This window comes from Eleutherodactylus coqui, chromosome 1 (assembly GCF_035609145.1).
Source record: "Eleutherodactylus coqui strain aEleCoq1 chromosome 1, aEleCoq1.hap1, whole genome shotgun sequence".
Lineage (NCBI taxonomy): Eukaryota > Metazoa > Chordata > Amphibia > Anura > Eleutherodactylidae > Eleutherodactylus > Eleutherodactylus coqui.
In genome coordinates, this window is record NC_089837.1 from 315,696,824 (window position 1) to 315,708,952 (window position 12,129).

The 12,129-nt window shown below is 43.0% G+C and overlaps 1 long non-coding RNA gene across 1 annotated transcript; it reads right to left on the reverse strand.

Moving 5' to 3' along the window:
* Window positions 1–5,186: 5,186 nt before the first annotated feature.
* LOC136612051 (uncharacterized) lies at window positions 5,187–11,443 on the reverse strand. Its single transcript, XR_010790346.1, has 3 exons — window positions 11,087–11,443; window positions 7,581–7,751; window positions 5,187–5,273 (listed from the first exon to the last, which is right to left on the reverse strand). It is a non-coding gene; the product is annotated as an uncharacterized lncRNA (long non-coding RNA).
* Window positions 11,444–12,129: the final 686 nt, after the last annotated feature.

A 12,129-nucleotide genomic window follows, 5' to 3' on the forward strand; every position in this document is an offset into this window, starting at 1 on the left:
TGTTTTTCTGTCTACAGAGCTGAACCAATGACCGACTACTATAATTGGCCCAAATATAAAAGCAAACAATTACAATAAAAGGTCCGGCCTCCTCCACCCCTTAATAGCCGGCCATCTCTCACCTTATTTCCCTTTCGCTGGTGACGAAACCATGAGATGTCAGAGGAGAGGGAGAAGTATAAAATTCCCCTGAGCGGTAATCACCAGTAAATGTAATTGTATCCTTAATATCTTATGGAGTATAGATATAGTGTAACACTATACATGTAGTACCGTAGTATCTTATTCTGAGCATGTGGTGCGCCCGGTATGGTCCGGCACATCCTAATGCCAAACAGTTATATTCCTGGAAACAAATTTTATATTAATTTTAAAAAAAGGCCCGGCCTCCTCCACCCCTTAATAGCCGGCCATCTCTCACCTTATTTCCCCGTCGCCGGTGACAAAACTAAACAATGTCATAGAAGAGGGAGAAATATGAAATTACACTCACCGGTAGTCAGCGGTAAATGTAATTGCAGCATTAATATCTTATGAAGTCTATGTATACGGTGACACTATACATAGAGTATCATAATATCATCCTATATTGGGCATGTGGTGCGTCTGACATGGTCAGGCACATCCTAATACCATACATAAAAAGAAAAAAAAAAAAAAAGGGTCCGGCCTCCTCCACCCCTTAATAGCCGGCCATCTCTCTCCTTATTTCCCCGTCATCGATGACAATACTAATAGATGTCATAGAGGAGGGGGAAATATAAAATTACACTCACCAGTAGTCACTGGTAAATGTAATTGTATTTTTAGTCATTTATGGAGTATATATAAAGTGTAACACTATATATATAGTACCATAATATCAACGTACTCTGGGCATGCGGTGCGCCTGACATGGTCAGGCACATCCTCACACCATACATATTAAAAGAAAAACAAAGGTATACCACCTGTATGCCAGATGTAGAAATGGCAGTAATCATCCAGCTTGGTCTGATGGAATTGCTGGGCTGCTCCTGATGACATCATCGGTGTTCTTCTGCTTCTCTTGATGGTCTTCTTGGGGCTTATGAGATCTGGCTCTGATGATCTTAAAGAGCCGGTGTGCTGTCCAGGGTTTTCCAGTTAGTGCTGACAAATGAAAACCCTGTGAATAAGGCCTGGTGGTCTGCCGATATGGCCGAGTGGTGGGCTTCTGCTGCCTCCATCCTCTTGAGATTAAATGGTCGGGAGCCGCGCCGGATGTTGTTTGACTATGAAAAGAGGAAGCATAGGGATTTAGCTGGTATGATAACTTCTCATGACAGCACTGGATTACAGTTCAAAAAAACAAACTAATTCCTGTATAAAAATTTATCACCCTAAGGGCAAAGTCAGGCGAGCGTTTTTTTTTTGCTTGCGCCTATGTGCGCAAAAAAAGGCATGTCTGATAGAGCTAGTGGCTCCCTATGATTTGATCACATGTCCGTCTTTTACAGGCGCAAAATACTCATACTTGTAAAAAAAAGGACATCCGTGCCCTGGGTGGGTCCGTGCGACGCAGAAAGATTCCCCATGGAGAGTCCCCTTATCACTGAACACTGTGACAGCACTGTCACAGTGTTCAGTGACAAGGGGACTCCCTGTGGGGATGAAGCTGTCACAGCTGTGGCAAAGGACCATGATGCCATCCCATTGCTTTCAATGGGGCCGTTGCTACTGCCGCTGGCCCCATTGAAAGCAATGCGATGCAGTCAACCCCCACAGTGACTTTCGGGGTAGGGCTTGAAACAGAAGCTGCTGTAAAAAAAAATGTGTATGTGTATATATATATATATATATATATATATATATATATATATATAAATATATATACACACATCACCTCTCTGCTGCTGTGCAGCTCTGGCGCATGTTCTCGCTGACTGCCGGCACTGACTGAAGCACTTTCAGCTGGCCGGGGATTTAAAAATCCCCGCCTCCTAAAAGAGCTGTGTCTGATTGGCTGAGCGCTCAGCCAATCACAGGCAGCGCTCAGCCATTCATTGAATGACAGCTGAGTGCTGCCTGTGAGTGGTCACAGCGTTCAGCCAATCAGAGGCAGCGTCATTGAAAGCAATGGCATGGAGCTACAGTCAGGTGCATTTTGCACATGCATGCAACACTTTTTTTTACGCAAAAAGGACGCTCGTCTGACTGAGCCCTAAGGCCAAATGCAGACGGCCGGGGAGGAATCCGACTGTGAGATCTCGTAATGGAATCAGACCTTGTTCCCCAGCGGTGACCCCTTGCTTACCTGTCTGCTGTCTTCTTTCTTCTCTGTAGATGTGCCGGCTGGTGCGCCGCCACACATGCGCAGTGCAGAGCTGTTGCACCGGCGATGATGCAGATGTGTGGCAACTCGCTGCAGGATGGGCAGCTTCCATTGACTACAATGGAATTTGCCCGTACGAGCCTCACACTAGAATAGGACATGCTGCGATTTTTCCCCCGGCAGCAGAAAATCGCAGTTTATTTCCGCTCGTGGGCATGGAAAAGTGTTTTGCTTAGCATGTCTAAGGGCAGTATTTGCTCCAGATCCCGCAGTGCAAATACGCCCGTGGGCATTGGGCCTAAGACTACTAGCACACGGACAAACTTAAACTTGTGTCTAAGATTCTTACATGGAACTCACATCAGCCGGCACACAGACACACCATCCATGCGCTGTCCGATGTGCCGGACATCACACATTATCATGTGCTATTCTTGTTCAGATATGAGACAGGAATGGGACATGTTGTAAATTCTATTTTCCATTAACTATTCATACGAGTAGAAAAAAGTCCCCCGTAAATATACCCGTTCTAATGAATACAGTATATAGACCAAGGAAGCTCATAAAGGTGATATTAGGGCTATAGCCCACGTCTAGCACCATAGTGAGGCATAGACATATACAGTATATAGACCAAGGAAGCTCATAAAGGTGATATTAGGGCTACAGCCCATGTCTAGCACCATAGTGAGGCATAGACATCTCCCATTAGTACTACTATGACGTTATAACATACCAAGCTGAACCAATACAATTTCTGCTTATACTCACTGGTACAGGAATGTGTGGTGGTCGCAACTGCAGGGCTTCTACCAAATCCCAATTGATATGCCGGAAAAACCTCTGGGCTCTGATGTCACCGTGGACCCCTAAGCGCGTCGTAGGATCTTCCCGGAGGAGCTAAAAAGGAAAAAAATATAATCTAGTGCTTTGAACTATTATTACTGTCCTGGTCTAGTATAACATGTATTACATAGAGAATATATTCACCTTCTTGATGATGTTCTTCGCCTCGATGTTGGAGGCATTAAATCGTCCTCGATGATACTTGGACCTGCTGGTAACCATGATATTAAGAATGATACCTAAGGCATACCAGTCGATGGCAGCATTGTACTCCTCCCCGCTCAGCATCTCAGGAGCCATGAAGTCCGGCGTTCCAGCATATCCGGAGGCTGTGCGGTCTCCATAGATGTCCTCGAGGGCCAACCCGAAGTCGGCGATCTTTAGATGGCCCGCTGAAGTCACCAGGATGTTATCCGGCTTGAGATCTCTGTGAAGTAGAGGAAACAATGGTTTATTCCCATTCATACTGCTAAGAGAGAATCTGTCCCATTAGCTGATTTACTTTATAAATATAGGAAGATGTTACCTAATGTGCGCACAAACATCCAGAATTAATATACTTAAGTATGTTTTATATCAGATTCCAAACCATCTACTATAATATAATCTGGGATTACAGACTCGGCCTGAGTCCATCACACCTAAAAAAGACAAGAATATATTTACCGGTGGACGATGCCCTTCGCATGCAGGTGTTGGATACCGCATACAAGTTCCGCTGCGTAGAAACTGGCACGAAGGGGAGAGAAGACAATTAGTATCTGGAGGCTGACAGAAAGCTCTGAAAAACACATAGTACAGAAGAGCAGAATATCCACCATGTGAGGTTATTACTATAGACTGCAGGGATCACACATCTCATTCTTCATGCTACATGTTCTCTAATCCTATCTTATTCCACATACTACAAACATGGGGATAAGGACTCCTGCACAGGGCAGCGCCATATGTGTTTGTGTTATAGATCAGTGGGCTCTCTGTGCGACACCCTATAGAGCCTCGAGAAGATATATCATCCACCGGAGCAATGCAATATAATGTTACATGCGGTGGAGCATGGAACTATTTTTTTCCTTTTTGCAGATTAATGGCCGCCAAACAGTGCCGATATACAAGAACAGCCATTTCCCTGCTTTAGGTGCAGTCCTATGCAAGCACTGTGTGACTTAGAGTTATGTATAAGAGATGCTGCTATTACAATGTGAGATCCATGATCTACAGGTTCAGACCATATAGAGAGTAATAAGCCTAGAATTGGATAAAAGTCTTTTAACAAAGTGTTTCAGTACTAACATCCACTGACATAACTATATATTCTCTTCTCCATATAGGGAGTCCAGTACTATGAATAAAGCATTATAGTTGGGGGCCCTGTTACAGGTTTTACATTGGGGCCCAGGAGCTTTAAGTTACGCCTCTGCGTTAAGCAGTTAAGTGAAGTTGGGTGGCCCAAGATAAGCTTTTGCACCCGGGCCCATGAGCCTTTAGCTACGCCCCTGCTAACATCCTATAAATGGAGAGTATAGTTGCAGCTTCTGAGTATAACACTCAATTCTATGTACAGTCCCTTAATGAATGGAGTCCATCATTGGAGCTTGTATGTGGGCAGTAAGGCTAACAATCTAAAGGTTCCTTTACACAGGACTACTATAGGTTACATAAGCGCCCAACAGCCATTCCATGAAGAGCCGCCCAACTATCGCCCCTGTGCTTTACAAGCAGTGATAGTCGTTCTGTGAATGGAGGCTGAGCGGTTGAAGATCATGCTGACCCGCCGCCTCCATTCACAGTAAACAGGCAGTCATGCATTGTAGAACGATTGCCGCTTTACACGGCCGATAGTCGCTTGGTTTTTAGTTCTGCTAAGTGACTCTGACCAGTGATCGATTTCTCGCTCAATACCCAGTACACGGGACGGCTATTGCCTGAATTTGCTGCTTCCAGCGATAATTGCCCCGTGTAAGGGTAACTTCACTCATGTACTGTCCTCTATACGTATAACCCACAGGGAGATGTTTATTAGCTTACGACTACATTACCGTGCACAGGGGCTGTCGAGACACCCCTTCCGCTGTAGAAGTTCATCGAAGTCTCCGCAGTTGATGTATTCCATTCCGAGCAGCACCAGGTCCTGCCATACAGAAGAGCGATACAAGAATGTGAATGTCTAGGAACAAGTTACAAAATGATTGCAGCGTCTTCATTCTATACAGACAGGAACTATCAGAGGTTGATCCAGGGATTATTCTGACCGCCATTATGGAGTCGGGAAGGAATTTTCCCCCCGAAAGGGATAATTGGTTTCTGCCTCTTGGGATTATTTGCCTTCCTCTGGATCAACAAAGCTGACCTAGATGGACCTTGTCTTCATTCAGCCTCACATACTATGTTACTATGTTATACAGAGGCCATTCTCAGTTATTTCTCCATCATAGATGTAGACTATATGACGACGGGGGGGATGGGACAGTTACATGTATGATGGATCAGTAAGCTCAGTACTGGTGATAATAAGGCTGCAGCCCGGCCCCAGACACAGGAGAGGTGTAGCTTATACCTCATACAGCAGGCGTTCTCCATCTAGTTTCACTAATAATGTACATATAAGGTTTTCATGTTTGCATCATAGAGAAGACGCCATCTCAGTCGCAGTGGCATCCATAGACTATTTACAAACTGTTTGCCTACATTCACATATTTTTTACACAAAACCCTTTTCCCTTTAACCCCTGAAGGACCGCCCACTTTTCATGTTTTTATTCTCACTTCTTCATCCCTATTTTCATTACATACATTTTTTTTCTCCATATGAGGGCTTCTTATTTTGCGAGACGGGTTGTGTTTTTAATGGTATCATTTAGTCTACTATATAATGTATGGGAACATTTTTACATTTGTAAGTGTGGTGAAATGATAAAACGCACTGATGCCATTATCCTGCAGATCTCACTGTGACATAACGTTATTCTGTGGGTCGGTACGATAATGGCGATTAGCAAATTTATATAGTTTTTATTAAGTTTTACTACTTTTAACCTGGAATGTTAAATTTTCAAAATTCTTGGCACCAGAGGGATATTAATTTAATTTCTTTTATGGCAACCAAACTGTACTGAGCTTTCATTGGCTGTAGTTATCATGTGGTTTCCTGTGACATCATCTGTCACAACCATCACCAGGAATGCAGCGGGCTCAAGGGCTGGATCCCGGAGGCTGCAGAGGGGTAAGTATATCACAATTTCTTGTTTTAATACAGGGGGTCTTATTGAAGAGTTATCCAGTAACTGGGCAACCCCTTTAATTTCAAGTGACACAAGCTGCCATTCAGCATGCTATGTGAGAGACAGTTACAAACTAATTACAATGAGAGCAGCCTGTATTGTAGAAAGGGGGGTCTGCAGACCCCCAGCTTAGGAGCCTGGTTGCAAATAGTAACTATTCAATACCATGATGCTCTGAAAATAAGACCCTGTCTTATAATAATTTTTGCCCCAAAAGAGGCACAGGGTTTTCTTTTTGGGGGATGTCTTATTAATACTAAGCTAGTAGCCATGGTCCGGGTTCCTCCCGATGGTCTGCGAAGTTCCGTAGCTCCGCCGGGCTTCCTGCACTCCTTGGCCGCTGACAGATCATCACTTCCTGTTTGCAGCGTTCATAAATCCCGCCTCCAGGAAGCGATGGCTCTGATTAGCCAGCGAGCACTGCTGTCAGCCAATCACTGCCGTACTTGCTGAACCAACGTGACGGCTGGTGAGTTCAGACGCTGTGGAGTTTCAGCTACGGAATGTGCACCGACATTCTCCAACAATGTGCAGTACATGTAAATGAGAGGGCTTTTAACAAACCCCATTCACTAACAATGGAAACAACCTGCAGTGGAGGATAGTCATGCAGCATGCGCCATCTGTCACAGGAAAGTCATGGATCTTCATTGTGGATTTCATTCAAGGCAATGAGTGACGTCCGCAGTGAAAATCAGCAGATTGACCCCCGATGTTTGCACATACCCCTGTGGTTTGCTTCTATGTTTGTATTAGGTTTTAAGTGGTTCAATTTGTGTCTCTAGAACTTTGATTAGAGTTCTTGCACATGTGTAGCACCCAGTTTTTGGTATTTTCGGTTGTGCTTTTTACTGTTGTTCACCTCGACATCCATAGACTCACGGCTCCCATATCCCTGTACAGATATACTAGGACATTAATAAGCATAGCATTGTACACCTACAAACTGAATAGCGGGCATTCATTATAATAAAGGTATTGTATATTTAACGGCCCCTCAGTGTAAAGTGGGGCCCATTGTGACTATTGCTATGTCAGCCCAAGATCTCTGTGGATGGAAATGTCTTACTGTTGCACGGCTCACAGATACTTTGTATCACTACAGCATCAGGTACATATACTGGTATTTGTTCATTTGGAAGTAGTCATAAATGTACCTTTGTCTGGAAAGCAAATTGTCCATGTAGAAGAAAGGGGCTGCCAGATGCAAGTTGTAGCACCCGCCGCTCCACCATCACGCGGTCCTCTCCTTCGGTAAGCAGGCTTCTCTTGGCGATGACTTTCACAGCAAACTTCTGCCGAGTAGAGTTGTCTTCTGCCAGCACCACCTAGAAAAACAGTCATTTATGAAGAGGACAAATAGAGCAAAAATCCGAAACTAATCTGAAGGTTGGATTCACAGTGCAGGTTTGCAGTGCGGATTCTTCAGCGCAGCTCCATAGCAATCTACAGTACAATGCATCTGGATGGAGATCTGTGTAACAGTAGGGAATTACATGTTATGCAGTAATATTAATGCTGTGTGCAGAGCAAGAAACATGTGAGGAGAAGACGCATTGTGGTTCCATCTTACTAACAGAGTCTCAGACAATGATCATGCAGCTTTGTCATCATCAGCCTCTTGTAGGATTCTACTATATTAGAAGTATCGCACGCGCTCTGGACTTTACATTGTGGACCGTTGGAGAAGCCAAAGTATAGAACCTCTTGTATCAGAACAATAAAGCAGAAGAGCCTGAACACATCACTTCAGTGTTTTGCGCTCTTCTCTGATGCATCGTATACATTATATATGGGTCATTCCGTGTCAGTTCAACCAACGCTCCCGGTCGACCATCTCAGATTTCAATGAAACTTTGCATAAAGATAGACCCTGACCCTAAACTAAGATAGCCAGAATATTAGGCTTCAAAGTGCTTTGGTTCACGAGCTACAGGTCTTAATCTAGGGGGTTGTCATGTGATTACAGCGCGCAACCTGAAAAAAGGGGCGATTTCAATCCATTGCATCCAGAGCAATGAAACTTCACGCACTAGGAGAACTTTTGGTGCTGAATCCAGCTAAGCTACTCAGACTGCCACTCTTATCATCATTCTGCCACCATTGCATGTCAAAGTAGCTGAAAAATTCTATCGCGCAAAATAAAACTCATATTTTAAGCAGTAATAACTCATAATCAATGCAATCCAACTCAGCTATGAATTTATCAATGTGTACTCCATAGAAATGGTTCTCATTATTCCCATTATGGACCCAAAAGGATGCATAGCTCTTAAGATACAATGAGTCAAAATGGCAAAAAACACTTTTTTGCAAATTTTTCCCTTTTTCAAAGGCGAAAATCGGAATGTACTCCATTTTTATTTTTTTTCATTTTTGTTCTATTTGGAAGAGAATTTTTTGCTCTACAAGATTCGATGTTTTTCATTTTGTTCCCAGACCTTCTAGATGGGAAAATATCTAAGGCTAGCATTTGTGTAATAAATAACTAGTTATGTGATCAAAAATTGCATGGCGAATTCAGAACTAGTTATTTATTACACAAATGCTAGCCTTAGATAATCTTAGTATCCAATATGGATAGAGTGCTAAATAAGCCCAGTGATCACTGTAATATACCACAATCATTATGCAACACTCAATGATATTCTGACCATTTTAGGCCAAAGCTTGTGGCTCACCTGAACTCGCCATGCAATTTTTGATCACATAACTAGTTATTTATTACACAAATGCTAGCTTTCGATAATCTTAGTATCCAATATGGATAGAGTGCTAAATAAGCCCAGTGATCACTGTAATATACCACAATCATTATGCAACACTCAATGATATTCTGACCATCTTAGGCCAAAGCTTGTGGCTCACCTGAACTCACCATGCAATTTTTGATCACATACGTTTCTTGAGCACAAAAAGTTGTCTCATTCCAAAAATAATTTACCTTCTCATGATTTCTAAACTAATTATACATCCATGCAAAACTTACACTTATTTTATTATTTGACCTCTGCGAGTGCATAGGACCTTCACAGGCATTGATATTTTCCCATCTAGAAGGTCTGGGAACAAAATGAAAAACATCGAATCTTGTAGAGCAAAAAATTCTCTTCCAAATAGAACAAAAATGAAAAAAAAAAAAAATGGAGTACATTCCGATTTTCGCCTTTGAAAAAGGGAAAAATTTGCAAAAAAGTGTTTTTTGCCATTTTTGACTCATTGTATCTTAAGAGCTATGCATCCTTTTGGGTCCATAATGGGAATAATGAGAAACATTTCTATGGAGTACACATTGATAAATTCATAGCTGAGTTGGATTGCATTGATTATGAGTTATTACTGCTTAAAATATGAGTTTTATTTTGCGCGATAGAATTTTTCAGCTACTTTGACATGCAATGGTGGCAGAATGATGATAAGAGTGGCAGTCTGAGTAGCTTAGCTGGATTCAGCACCAAAAGTTCTCCTAGTGTGTGAAGTTTCATTGCTCTAGAGTCATTAGAACTGGCTTGGCAATGGATTGAAATTGCCACTTTTTTCAGGTTGCGCGCTGTAATCACATGACAACCCCCTAGAGTAAGACCTGTAGCTCGTGAACCAAAGCACTTTGAAGCCTAATATTCTGGCTATCTTAGTTTAGGGTCAGGGTCTACCTTTGTGCAAAGTTTCATTGAAATCTGAGATGGTCGACCGTTAGCGTTGGTTGAACAGACACGGAATGACCTATATACGATTAGATATACCTTATTGATAAGGCTATGATCCCCCTTGAATATCATCTAAATGAAGTCATTACTGTAACAATCCACAGATAAAAATCCATATGGAAAAATTTGCATGTTGTGGATTTTCAATCCTCATGTTTCAGAAATCTGTGACTTTTCTCCAGTTTTCACCCACTTAATGTGCTGTATACTGGGTGGATGCACCTGTGATTCCACTGCACAACCTGTTTCCCATTCCAGGTACTGTATATGCCGTGTGCAGGCACATCCTAATGCCATATATACATGTGAAAGTCAGTCCGTCCAATAGTCCAATCCATATTTCAGCCCCATTTGTGGTGGCATTCTCAATATAATACGTGTGCTATAATACAAATATTTGTTAACCCCTTAAAAGGGCTGTTGGAGAGTATTACTATTAGTAGAAGCGCAGATAGCGCTGTGGTTGGTACTGCAGACAGTGAATTCAATGGGAGCTTTGCCTGCAGTACCAACCCAGGCCTCTGTATTATGGACAGCGCTGTCTGCTTCCGGCACTGCCAGCAGGCCCAGTCATTTACTGCATAGCAGGAGTTTGGGGTTTATATTATGTCTATATAACTTTTTTTTCATGTATTTTTTGGGGGGTGAGACCTAGAAATGTCAACATTTTTGGGGGGTTTTGTTTTTACTGACTTTACTATGCAGCATAAAGCACTTGAGAACATTATACTCCGGATCAGCACGATTAGAGCAATACCAAATTTATACAGTCCTAATGTTTTACTACTTTTGCAAAGAGGGGCATACATTGAACTCACAGGGCCCCACAGCAGAACTCAGAATTAAATTAGGGACAGCATATCTATAACAGCGGCTCAGCTCTAGTATACCTCTAATACAATCATATCATAGAGATGCTAGATTCTACACTGTGATAGTGATTACAGTGCTGTTACCTCCAGTGATCACATGTGACATCTCCTGTGATTGATGACTTCTGCTTTCGTTTTTGTTCTTTGTCTGGGCCCAGAATTCCACCAAGATTTCTTCTTGCCAAGATTCATCCCTGCACATTCCCCATCCTACCACTAGCTCTCACTATCTCTCCATAGTATTGGTGTCTCCTCTGTGGCCCCAGAAAGTACCGCTGTCCCCTCTATGTGTCCCTACAGACTACTGGTGTCCCCTCTGCGGTGCCACAAACTACTGATGTCCCTTCTGTGTCTTCCCTTTCCCCTGAATGTCCGACTAGCAGGTGCAGCATAAATCCCTTTGTAACCTGCTGGTAGGGGGCGCTGCTCTCTCAGGCTTCTTATACATAGCTGAACGCGATATCAAGTCATGAAACCCAGACTGATATCGCACTCATCAGCGTGTGATTTACCCAAGGACCCGAGGCGTTTTTCTTTGGAAACGCCTCCCATCACTTCAGGTAGAGTGCAGGAAGGAGGTGGAGAGGAGAAGGCGGCTTCTACACTGACGGATCCAGACCAGCAGGAATGTAAGTTCCAGACTTGTGAAGGGGAAGGGATGTCCGCAGACGTAACCGCTCATCTCTAGTTATAAATATTAGTGGAAAAATGGGTAAATCAGAAATGGTCAAGAGAAATCACACTGGCACGTTCATGTCAGGAATGCCAACCACACTTTATAGATATGTTGTAGTGTGATTCATATAGAACCATTGCAGTGGTAGGTGTATATTAATACTTGCCAATTGGCCTAAAATGTTCGGGAGAATCTAGGAAGAGAAGGCAAATCACCCGGGCACCGAACCTATGAATTACACTCGCCTCTCTCCCTCTGCACCCCTCTTCATTGTTGGGCATTGCTGGCAAGTGAAATGAAGGAGAATGAAGAAGTGCAAAGAAGGAGAGAAGAAAATAACGACCGGTCCGGGGCTTGTATTCAGGTCTGTATAAGGTCTGTGTGATGTCAGAATAAAGCAGGGGAGGGGTGACGGCTAGTCTGGGGGTCTGTATAGAAAAATAGAAGACCA